At 49.9% G+C, this 12,152-nt stretch overlaps 1 protein-coding gene across 1 annotated transcript in view; it reads left to right on the top strand.

The window, feature by feature from the left end:
• BAALC (BAALC binder of MAP3K1 and KLF4) overlaps positions 1-12,152 on the top strand; it is a 58,707-nt gene that overhangs the window by 513 nt on the left and 46,042 nt on the right. The gene's annotated exons all lie outside the window — the stretch shown is intronic.

The following is a 12,152-nucleotide window of genomic DNA, read 5'->3' on the forward strand; positions in this document are numbered from 1 at the left end:
GCCTTCCACCCGCGCTCCCGGCCCCCGGGGCTCGCTCCGCCCCCACCTTGGTCCATGCCCCCCGCTGCCCCCTGTGTACTCAGCCGGGTCTCTCCTCCAGACATTGGCCCTCTCTCTCTCTCTCTCTCCCGGGACCTAGGGACGCAGCGCCCAGCCCAGATTGTCTGGGTGGAGTCCTCCTTCGCGGTTCCCCTCTCCTCCCCACTGGGAAGGCGTCCCCTCGATAGATTCCCAAACCTGAATCCCAGCTCAGGGCAGGGGAAGCGCCCGCTGGCTCCCGCAGGAGCTCTGCCCCGAAGCTCACGCTCAGGCTGGCTTCACCGCCCTCCCCCTGGGGCCTCAGTGCTCCCTGTGGGGCCAGGCAGTGAGCGGAAACCCAGGTCACACACACCCCCGACCCCCACCCCAGCAGGATTCCGATGGAAGGGCGTGCAAAGGACTTTCTGGTCCAGTCACAAAATCAAGTTGTTTATAATAATAATAATTATTATTATTATTTTAGCAGACACTAATAATTGTAGGGTAGAGAGGAAAATAGACTTAACTGTTGCCACAGAACTGAACTTGAATCATAAACCTGTTGGTGATGCGAAAAGGCAAAAATCTCACTACTTATTACACGGATGTTGTAAAAAACAAACAAACAGATTAATGTTTGGATTAACATGCTTTAACCATTTATCGACTCCTTGATGTGACTGGCATTTTAAAATAATGACATCTAAAATAGAAAATGAGATTAATTTGAAGTATAACGTACACTCTACGGAGGAGGAAAGATATGTGAACTGCTCTTAAAAGACCTGGAATCCTAAGCCTACGCCTCCTCAAGAAGAGCTGTCATTTTAATCTTGAGAATCTGTCTGTCCGTCTTGTAGGACCAAAGCTGGCTCCCTTTTCACGTGAACTTTGTGATCCCCCACTTTTTTTTAAATAAAAGTGAGACCTGTCAGTTATTCAATAGAACGGTTATTTTGTGTGGCTGGTGCTCTCAGCAACTCTGCAGGCGACCCGCTGGCTGAATTCAGTGTCAGAAGGAGGATAGGACGTAGCGAGCCTTTGAAGCGGGCCTGGGAACTGGTATACGTAACAGCCTTTCCCAAGGAGGTATGGTACCGCTCAGCAGAGTCAGAGGCCAGAGCTGCCCTCCAAGGAAACATGGTGAAAAAGATCTAGTCGGAAAAACAACAAAGTGCAGCACCAGGGAATGGTTGCCTTGGTGACGGGGAGTATATGGTGTGTGTGTGTGTGTTGTGTGTGTGTGTTTCTATTTATGCATATGAGAGAGTTATTGTGTGCTGGCTCAATGTGTACATAGCTATTCCTCTCCAAGGCTTATTCATGTATTGCTCTGCCATCCTGAGTCAGATCCCATCATGCATCATGAGATCTGGTCCCTGCAACAGGTGGGGCCTGGGACAAGCATGCTCATTTGTGGTACCCTGCCAAACCTAGGGCAGCCCATGAACTCAGTCCCAAGCTTGGTGAGTGGGTGTGTGTGTGTCGGGGGGCACCTGCTGGCCCACGGTGAATGTGTTGTATATGAAGCTGGAATGCATTTTTTCTTGTTTCGATCGACCTTTTTCTGATGGGGGACGAAAGGAAAGGCTGGATTCAGCAGAGTCCAAAAATGTCTTGGTCACTCAAATTTTCAAGCTGGAGAGGGTCTCTGGAGGTCACTAATTCAAGGCAGACGGGACTCCATTACATTGCCCCCGTCAAGACATTCTCTCAACTACTTCATAGCTCTTACCCCATGTTCCCCTGTCTTCCAAGATCCTTTCTTTCTGAGCCCCTGGCCACTCTCCTTTAGTGTCAAAGCCGCTTCCTGCTGGTCACCCCAACCTCAGGAGCTCTGAGCACAGGGAGTGAGCCCTCATCTCTGTGTCCTCTTTGCCAGCACCGAGGGGGAGCATGCCTCCCCCCCCCCCACACAACACACACACACACACACACACACACACACACAGGTGTTTCCTCAGTCCCACAAAGGAAAGAGCTCCTTGCCTCCTCCTTACTCAAAGGGAGATCGTGAGCCTCTGGTTCCCATTTCTGGAGATCACTTCCACTAGCCAGCAGAATTCAATTACGTTCTGAGATTTAGCTGTTCTGTAGGCTGGAATGAAAGACTTAGCTGAAGCCACAGTATCGGATATCCATTGCCTCGCTGTGTCACCGAGGCGTGTCTCTGTCACAGGAGGAAATTAAATTGGTCTGGCGTGAGTTACTCCCCATGAAATAGGCCTGCTGGATTGATGCTTACTTCTGTCGTCTTGATGGGGGTCTCCCGAGGAGAAGGGAGACGGAGGTTGCCTGGCTCAGCCATTCTGCAGGCTAATCGCTCCCTCGCTTCACTTTGATTTAATCACAAGTCCCTCTCATTACATCCTTAAACATCCCCTTTAATACTATTGTTTTTTCTCTAATTTCTCCAGGGAATATAAAACATTTCTCTACAGTGCTTCCACTTTACAGGTTTCAATTGCTATAATAATTGATTTAGTAAATGCGACATGAAAGATTGCAGAATTAGAGACTCGAAGCAAAATGATTTACATGAATAAATTGAAAAATCAAATAAAATGAACAGCACTTAATATCACCGTTAGCTAATAGGTACTGATGACTTACTAAGGGCCAGGCACTGTATCAGTGGCACTGAATGTAAATCACCTGGGTTCATCCTCAAGCTGAGATGGGTGGGAACTATTACTATCCCCCGTTCACAAGGGAGGGGACACGGTTTAGACTTGTCCCAGTCCAGGACCAGAATCCGAAGCCCACACTCCTGAATACTGCCTTCCCGATTAATGGGGGGGGGGGGTGAACTATAACATTCTTGATTTTACTGTTGATGGAGACTAGTCTGATCTCTCTCTCTCTCTTAAATATATTTAATTAATTAATTAATTAATTAATTAATAGGAAAGGAGAGAGAGAGAGATAGAAACTTCAATGAGAGAGAAACATCATCGATCAGGGTTGCCTCCTGCACACCCCCCACTGGAGATTGAGCCCACAACCTGGGCATATGCCCTGACCGGGAATCAAACCAGTGACCTCTTGGTTCCTGGGTAGACACTCAACTGCGGAGTCACACAAGCTGAGCTGATGATCACTTGATAGTCTAGTCTAGTGGTCGGCAAACTCATTAGTCAACAGAGCCAAATATCAACAGTACAACGATTGAAATTTCTTTTGAGAGCCAAATTTTTTAAACTTAAACTTCTTCTAACGCCACTTCTTCAAAATAGACTCGCCCAGGCCGTGGTATTTTGTGGAAGAGCCACACTCAAGGGGCCAAAGAGCCGCATGTGGCTCACGAGCCGCAGTTTGCTGACCATGGGTCTAGTCTGATCTCAGACAACATAGTTTTCTCCTGCAGCATCACTAAGGATGGGATACCTCTCCGTAGGGAACAAGGCCACCCCATACCTCCGTGGAGCAGTTACCTTTGTGAGAAACTATTCCTGCTGCCTTGTAATTTCCATCTGGCCCTTGAAATCAAGTCTGCACAGACAGCTCTCGCAATACTTGAAGACTGCTATTGCATCTCCTCTCACCGTTGGTCCTCCGGTCATTTCTCATTTCTCATTGGTCCTCTGTGAGCTTAACCATATTCCTCCAAACACTGTTTGGTTTGTCAAAGTCTCTCTCAATTCATTGGGACCTATGGCTAGCTCCAAGCTACATACTGATGCCTCACATGAACCTCGTGGTTAGTTAAAACCCTTAGACCTTTCTTTCTAGTCAAAGTTCTATGACATCAGGGACATGGTATTTTCAGGGCTATGCACCCAGCACCTGAAACCGTGACTGAAATATAGGTGGCATTCCATAAATGTTTGTTGAGTGAATTCCCCCACCCCCACCCTCCTTGTATCTTGCAGTTATACTCTTGAGTTCAGTAACCCAGATTTGGGATTTTTGTATTTATTCTTGTTTAAATTAATTTTGTTGCTTTCAGATTAATGTTGAAACTTGCTGACCTTGATTCATTTTGATAGAGCCACGAAGACAATATTCTAGGTCTTTATTTCCCTCTGTTGACAGACTAAGGATAGAAGACATTTGTTTGCTCTTTTGTTCATTCCATACACATTTGGTACATAGATGAGTAAGTGAATAATACAGGGGAGACAGACATAAAGGAACAGCATGAGGGAGAGATGTGGGAGGAGTAGGGGACCGAGCAGTGTATGTCTGAGTAGTGTGTGTACGGACCCCTGCAGGCCCTCGCAGCCTGAAGAAATGAAGGAAGGCCGTCTGGGTTCCTTTCCTGAGGTGGGAGCACCTGTGGAGAGCCCACCTGGGGCTTCCTGATGGCTAAGCCTCCTTCTCCCCAGCTCTCTCTATACACCTGCCACACCTGTGGTTGTATCTTCAACAACAGTGCTTAGGCCAGTGGTCGGCAAACTCCTTAGTCAACGGAGCCAAATATCAACAGTACAACGATTGAAATTTCTTTTGAGAGCCAAATTTTTTAAACTTAAACTTCTTCTAACGCCACTTCTTCAAAATAGACTTGCCCAGGCCGTGGTATTTTGTGGAAGAGCCACACTCAAGGGGCCAAAGAGCCGCATGTGGCTCGAGAGCCGCAGTTTGCCGACCACGGGTTAGGCGGTCGGTCATTCGGTCATGCGCCCTTTTTGTTGTTGTTAACCCTCACCTGAGGATATTTTTTCAATTGATTTTTTAATTTTTTTAGAGAGGATTTCTGTTGTCATTACCTCACACTGTTTCTGAGATTGGATCTATTTTCTTATCATTTAAATTCAAATAGCGTTTACTGAGCATCTGCTACATGTGGGAATTTTTATTTTTAATATTAGTTTATATAACTCTCTAAAAACCTAAACACCCATTATTATCACCCTTTACTAAGTGAGGATACAGGTTCAGTGAGATTAAGAGATTGAGCCAGGCCACCCAGCTAGGAAGGGAAGAGCTTGGCTCAGAATGCAGGTCTCTCGTTTCTAAATCCAGGCCAGTGTCCATGTTACTGTAACTGCTAAGCGTGAATTGACTTCCCTCCTCCACCCCATCTGCCTTTGGCTTCCTTGACAATATGAACCACTTGGAGTGGGGGCCTCCTGCTGGCGTTTCCAAGGCTGAGGACTCGGGTCCTGAGGGACCGCCTGCAGCCCCTCCCTGTGCTGAGTGCCTGAGCAGGGCTGGAGGGGATGCTCAGAACATCACCTGCATCCCAGGCACCTGATGGGCTTTTCACAGGTGAACAGTCTTTGTGCAAAATAACACTTTTTTCTGGTTTCAAATGTAACAAACACATGCTCCTTACAGAAAATTTAGAAAAGTATAGAGAAGCCCACAGAAGGAAATGGCGCTTCTGTCAGCCTTCAAGTCCTTTCTGGCCCTGCGTCTAGGGTGCCTGGTGCTTCTTCGCTGGGGGTCATGTGTAGAGTTGGAGGTTCCTGGGAGGATCCTTTTAATTGCTTAGAAGCTCAGAGCTGGTGGGGAAAAAAGCTTTAGTTTCTCTTTGTGTTTAGGAGAATATTTGAAGTTTGTGAGAGTTAAAGTCTAGCTTGAATGTGGGAGAGCTGGGGGAAAGGCCATGCTCAGTTCTGTGTCAGTACTGCACATCTGTGAGTCGGACTCAGGTAAATGACAGACCAGGTAAATGCAAGTTGTGACTCCACTGTGTATCCTTTCCCCGCGTCCCCCTCTTCCTACCCTCCACCCTCCGTAATTGGCTCGGCTGCTTATATTCTGCCCTGCTGTCTTCCGGAATTTACCATCGCTTTATGGATGTAGAAACCCGGCCGGGGTGTGTGTGTGCGTGTGCGGTGTGTGATGTGTGAGTGTGTGTGTGGTGAGTGTGTGTAGGGACCAGCTCTCTGTCTGAGTCTCAGATGCCCCTGAGGCCATGCTGGCCGGCTGCCCAGTGTTCTGGTTGGTACAGCGCTGGGTCTCCATGTCAGGTGGGATGAGGACAGACTATCTGCCTCCATCTTGCTATGTGGCTTCTGTGTGACGAAGCAAAGCCAGAAACCTGGGTAGATCTTTCTTAATCCAGGTCCGTCTGCTTGACAGGTGGTGCCAGTTTCTCCCAGAATCTGGGATGAGGTTGTCTGTTAGTCTTTGCTTTGGGTGATGCTGTGGGTCTTGTTCTTCTTCTGACTTCGTGGGCATTTTAGTGGGAGGTTGGGCAAGGCCGAGTCAGTGGCTCCTGGCCAGATGCCCTTCAGCCTGAATGTCCAACCTGGAGCCTCTTTTTTAAAAAAATTTTAAAAATATTATTTTATTGATTTTTTTTACAGAGAGGAAGGGAGAGGGATAGAGAGCTAGAAACATCAATGAGAGAGAAACATTGATCAGCTGCCTCCTGCACACCCCCCACCGGGGACGTGCCCACAACCAAGGTACATGCCCTTGACTGGAATCGAACCTGGGACCCTTCAGTCCGCAGTCCGACGCTCTAGCCACTGAGCCAAACCAGTTAGGGCCCAACCTGGAGCCTCTTGACCTTGTCCTCCGAGCCCCGGCACCACCCATGGGACAACCCAGCCAGATCTGGGCTCTCAGTTCACAGCTTCATGCACTGCCCTCCAGCGCGCCAGCTTTGTGACCATAGCTCAGCTCACACTGGTCCTGCCTTGATTCTAACGGCGTCCAGAACTGTTTATGAGGGACGCTCGTGAACACTACTCACGAGTAATCCATGTGAAACCTTAACTGCTCCCCGCCGCGGAGCCCAGGACATGACCGGTACCTGAGTGCCTGGATACGTTCAGAAGCCAAGGGTCCATTGTCCTGAATGATCTGGTGCTGAAACCCCTTAACTCTCACCTCGAACCCTGGATGGGGAGCAAATTTGAGCCTTGACTCCTGTCTCCTTGCTGGTTGAACTCGCAGTAAAAGCCCCCCACCCACACCCGCCGCTGCCAGTGCCATAGTGTTGGCTTCTGTGTGCGTTGGGCAGAGAGACCTTCCTTAGTAACAGGTTCTCACACGCATCGTGACCCCCAGTCCCCGGACCTTTTCCGCTCTTTTCATCACCATCTTCCTTGTTATTTTGATTGGAGACGGTATGTTCAGTGGTGAAGGAATTAGATGTTAACAACAGACATCTACCAGCCGTGTGAAAGTGAGCACGTTTCTCCGCTTTCCTGGGTTTCCGTTTCTACAAGGTGGGGTGGGACTCGCTGGAGAATGAATGTGTTCACGTGTAGGGAGGGGCAGTGTTCCAGTGCTGCCCACCCAGGCACCGAGGACCCCCTCCCCTCCTCAGTCTTGCACTGGGCTCGCCTTCCAGTCACACACCTGGTCCACCCTCCCCTCCGCTCCTTCCATCCCTGTTTCCCAGCTGCCTGCATTGCTGGAGAGAGCCAGGGCGATGGGGATCTAGGACCTCAGAGTTCTGACCACCTCTTGGAAATTGTTAATTCCTTGTTTATATGCTGTGACAGTCCCCGTGGAATAGCTCCGACACTATCCGATTCTTCCCCTCTGAATACTAAAACATCAAGACATGTGCTGTGAAGTCGCCCATCTCTTCCTCCAATTACCTTATAATTGTATTTCCTTCTGTCGCCTCGGGATTTTAAGACTATCTTTCTCCATCGCCTCTTCAAACCTGCCTGTTTGGATTCTAAGTGCGCTGGCCAGGTGGGGCCTTGTAACCACGGGTGAGGACATCACGGGCAGTTCCATCGGGGCGGCGGCTGCTCTGCATCTCCACCGGCCCTGCCTCAGCCCGAGCCCCGTTTTCTTGTACTTGGACCCCTGCAATGGCTGGGTCCCTTCGTGCCCTTGACAAGGCATTCATCATGTCATAGGGAGAACAAGTTTTTTAAAACATATATGAGGTCTTGTCATTCTCTTGTTTAATTCCTCTGGTAGCTTTCCATTCTGTTATACATAGAATAAAATTCCAACCCTTGGCCTGCCTAACCCAGTCTCTCTCTCTCTCTCTCTCTCTCTCTCTCTCTCTCTCTCTCTCCCTCTCCCTCCCTCCCTCCCTCCCTCCCTCCCTCCCTCCTCCCTCCTTCTCTTCCTTCCTCTCTGTGTTTCCAGCTTCCTCTCTGTTCTTTGAACCTCCCACTCAACCCCACCACCTTCCTGTCTCCAGGATTTTGCATTTGCCTGAATGTGCTCTCCCTCCCCCAACTCATTACATGGGTGCGCCCACCTCACCCTTCAGCTCTCCGTTCAGATATCAGCTCCTTAGAGAGGCCAGCCTTCCCCAGTCACTGTCTGGTTATTTCTTTCCTAATACCACAGCCTGCCATTGTCTTGTTCATTTATTGTCCATCTCTTGACTCAGCACAGAGTCCGCACTCAGCAAGCATTTGTTGAAGGAGGGAGCCCTCCTCACCTTTTGCATCAGGTAGGAATTGTGTTTGGTGGCATGAACAGAAACCAGGCCAATGTGGCTTAGCAAGTTAGAGGGCTTATCTTTGCGCTTAACAGAAAGTCGGGAGGTGGCAGCTGCACTGCTCAGGGATGCTGGCGAGAAGCTGGCTCTCGGAGTTTATTGCTTTCCATCCTTGGTGTGTGGATTCCATCCTCCAGCTGCAAGATGCTGCAGCATCTTATCTTAGATAGAAAGAAGAGGGAATGCAGAGAAGAGCAATTTAAAAGAAAATCTGTAAAACAATAGCTTTCCCAAAACCCAGTCAGCTTGCTTGAGTCTCCTGGGCCAAGACCATGTTACGCGGCTATCTGGCTGCAAGAGGGAAGGAAATCACAACAATAGCTAGACACATACCACCCTTAAAGTATTGGGTCCTTTTGGCAAGGAAAGAAAAAGAGGAGAACAGATTTTGGGTAGGCTGCGAGCAGGGTATGTCAGAGGGGAGAGAAGCTTAGCAGGAGCAAGGGAGAAGGAGGAAAGGAAGTGGGTGAGTGAGGAGGGGAGATGTTCTGCTGAAAACCATGGGGACGTAACTACTGGTATTAACATTGTGCAATAATAATCTATACTACGCCAAAACCGGTTTGGCTCAGTGGATAGAGCATCAGCCTGCGGACTGAAAGGTCCCAGGTTCGATTCTGGTCAAGGGCATGTACCTTTGTTGCGGGCACATCCCCAGTGGGGGTGGGGTGCAGGAGGCAGCTGAACGATGTTTCTCTCTCATCGATGTTTCTAACTCTCTATCCCTCTCCCTTCCTCTCTTTAAAAAATCAATAAAGTATATTTAAAAAAATAACCTATACTAATAAAAGGGTAATATGCTAATTAGGATGGATGTCTTCTGTAGTCCATCCAGACAAAGCCACAGTGGCTGAGAGGCCTGGGGGCTCAGGCAGCCGTGAGCCCTGGTGGCTGCAAAGCCCAGGGCTCAGGGCTCAGGCCTCGCAGCTACCGCGGCCGGCAGTGGCAGCAGCAGCAGCAGGATGATGGGGACAGCGCCTTCCCCTGATCAGCCCGGTCACCTCCTGCAGAGGGAGGCCAGACTATGGAGAGTGGGCCTAAGCCATCAGTAGGACAGCCCCTGAATGCTCCCAGACTGTGAGAGGGGGCAGGCCAGGCTGAGGGACCAGGCCTCTAGTAAAAATAATAACTGTGTTTATAATATTCCCATGTGTCAAGTGAGTTCATAAAGGTAGCTATTTGCTGAAAGAAACATGTGTTAATATTGAACTAGTTTTAGAAATAATACAACAATACCCTAAACTTAAATCTTTTAGAATGATCTGTTGGCATCAGACTGATGTGTACAAGAGATACGTGGTGGACGTTCCTCCGCTTTCTGCTTCGTTTTCCTGCAGAGTTAATGCCGCAGGAAGCTGACGTGCCAGCTGATATTCTGTGGCACCAATTTCCAAAGAGTAGGCCCATTTATGGAGGGTTGCGCTGGCGCTCCGGCCCGGGCTTCTGTCGGAGAAGCAGCAGACAGCCAATTGGCTAATTTAAGGAGTTGACAATATTTCCTGTGGGCGTTCAAAACTATCACCCTGCTCTTGTCTCTAGGGTTATGGACTTTCAGGCATGAGAAAGCCGAAAGGATCTGTAGAAAATAACGGGGCTTTTGGGAAACCAGTCGTCATAACAACAGGGCAGGCAGCGGTTACAATGGAAGTGGGATCGCCTGTGCACTGTAAGAGGGACGATTCCGGTTTAAGCACCTCCATAAACGATGAAATTGAGGCCTCATTAAATTATTACATCCAATAATCACCACTTTACAAGGCCAGCCTTCCTAGCACACGCTCCTGTTTGCTTGGAGGGGTGACAAGCGATGTGTGCGCAAACACAGATGAACACAGCCATGCCTCGTGAGCATGGCTCAGTTCATTGCATGCCCAGCATGTGCCAGGCAGTCCATAGTTAGTACCTGATTCTGTTATCCCCATTTTACAGACGGGAAAGTCACAAAGGTGAGGTGCTTGCCCAAGTGCATGTAGGTTGTAAGTGGGGGAGAGGGGTTGGGAAGGCAGGCCTCGATTATCCTGAGCCCCGTGGTCTTTCCTCTGTCAGCCCCTTAACTGACCACTAGCTCGTGACCTCTTTGCTCCTCACCTGGTCCTTTGCAATGGCTTTCTGACCGGGTCCCCCCAGCTCCAGTCATTGCCTCTGCCATCCCCGTCACACCATCGCCAGGTGAAGATTCCTGAAGCAGAGCTGGGATCACGATTGTGTGCTTCTCCTGCTCAGAGCCTTCCATGATGTCCCTTTGCCCACTGAATGCAATTGTCCTAGCCTGGCAGTTAAGGCTTTCTCTCCAGCCTCACCTTCCACTCGCTGACTGCAGTCCGCGCCACTCAGCCGGACTCAGGGGCTGCCTTATCCCGCCGCCCCCACACCCCTGAGAGCCCCACAGCTCCTGCACACCCGCCTCGGTCACCGGTTTCCTTCTAGCACTTGCCGCCCAGGACTCTTCTTCTGTTTGGAATGTTCTTGTTTATGGCCACGCCTGCTCTCTGCTCTCACACTGTGTCCCCTCTCAAAGACAGTGTCAGGAAGGACTCCGAGATGGACTTTAACTGGGGAGAGTTCTAGGGCCGTGGTCGGCAAACTGTGGCTCACGAGCCACATGCGGCTCTTTGGCCCCTTGAGTGTGGCTCTTCCACAAAATACCACGGCCTGGGCGAGTCTATTTTGAAGAAGTGGTGTTAGAAGAAGTTTAAGTTTAAAACATTTGGCTCTTCAAAGAAATTTCAATCGTTGTACTGTTGATATTTGGCTCTGCTGACTAATGAGTTTGCCGACCACTGTGCTGGGGGACAGTGTGCGGGTGAGGGAGGCGGGACAGGGCAGGGGGAGAGTGGAGTCTCAGCTGATCCCCTGGGGAGCTCTGGAGCTGGGATGGCCCTTCAGCTGTGGCAGTGAGAGGCTGTTACCCGCTCCCTCCCCCCCACATCACCCAGGTGTGAGATCCAGGCTGCCTCTAGCTAGAGGAAGTGACGTTGGGTGGGGCCATTTCTCCCCCAGAGGGCAGTTCCCAGAGAGGCGTCCACTCACTCACGCCTGAGCCTTCAGTGCTCACCTCCCCTGGCAGCTGGAGGATCTGGTGTCAGGTCTGCAGGGAGGTCACCCCAGGCGCCTCGGCACCTTACTCATCTGTCAGAGGCACTTGGGGAACATACAGTAAAGGCCCCACTCTGGCGGCTTCTGATGGTAGCGTGGGGTGGGGCCAAAGAACCTGCATGTGGGTGCAGATTGGAATTCCATAGGTCCAGGCGGGGACCCAAGACCCTGCTTTTCTAACAGCTCCTAAGTGATGCTGCTGTCAGAAGCTGGCCACCCTGTTCTGTAAAGGCCAGATGGTAAACGTTTGAGGCTCTGCAGGCCACATGCCCAATGGTGCTACTACTCAAGTTTGCTGTTTTTAGCACCAAGGCAGCCACAGACCATATATCGGTGAATGAGCATGGCGGTGTCCCAGTGCTTGCTCCTGTCCCAGGGGATTCTGAGGGACAGCCAGGGTTAGGAGCTGCTGTCTTTAACCGGGAAGGGAGTGTGGGAGAGAGGAGAGAAGGGGACGTGCAGGGACTCGTCCCAGCCCTCAAAAGCACCTGTAAGTAGCTCAGCACATAGAGCCCTCAAACAGTGTTTGTGGAATGAACAAATAAATGGGATTAAGTACATGTCTCGTTTCGAAGGCAGTTTTTAAGGGTATTAAAGTGTGACTGGTAACATTGGGTTATGAAGGCATTAGATATTTTATTACGCAAATCATGCTCTTGGC

The sequence above is a fragment of the Eptesicus fuscus genome, chromosome 19 (genome assembly GCF_027574615.1).
Source record: "Eptesicus fuscus isolate TK198812 chromosome 19, DD_ASM_mEF_20220401, whole genome shotgun sequence".
NCBI classification, from domain to species: Eukaryota; Metazoa; Chordata; class Mammalia; order Chiroptera; family Vespertilionidae; genus Eptesicus; species Eptesicus fuscus.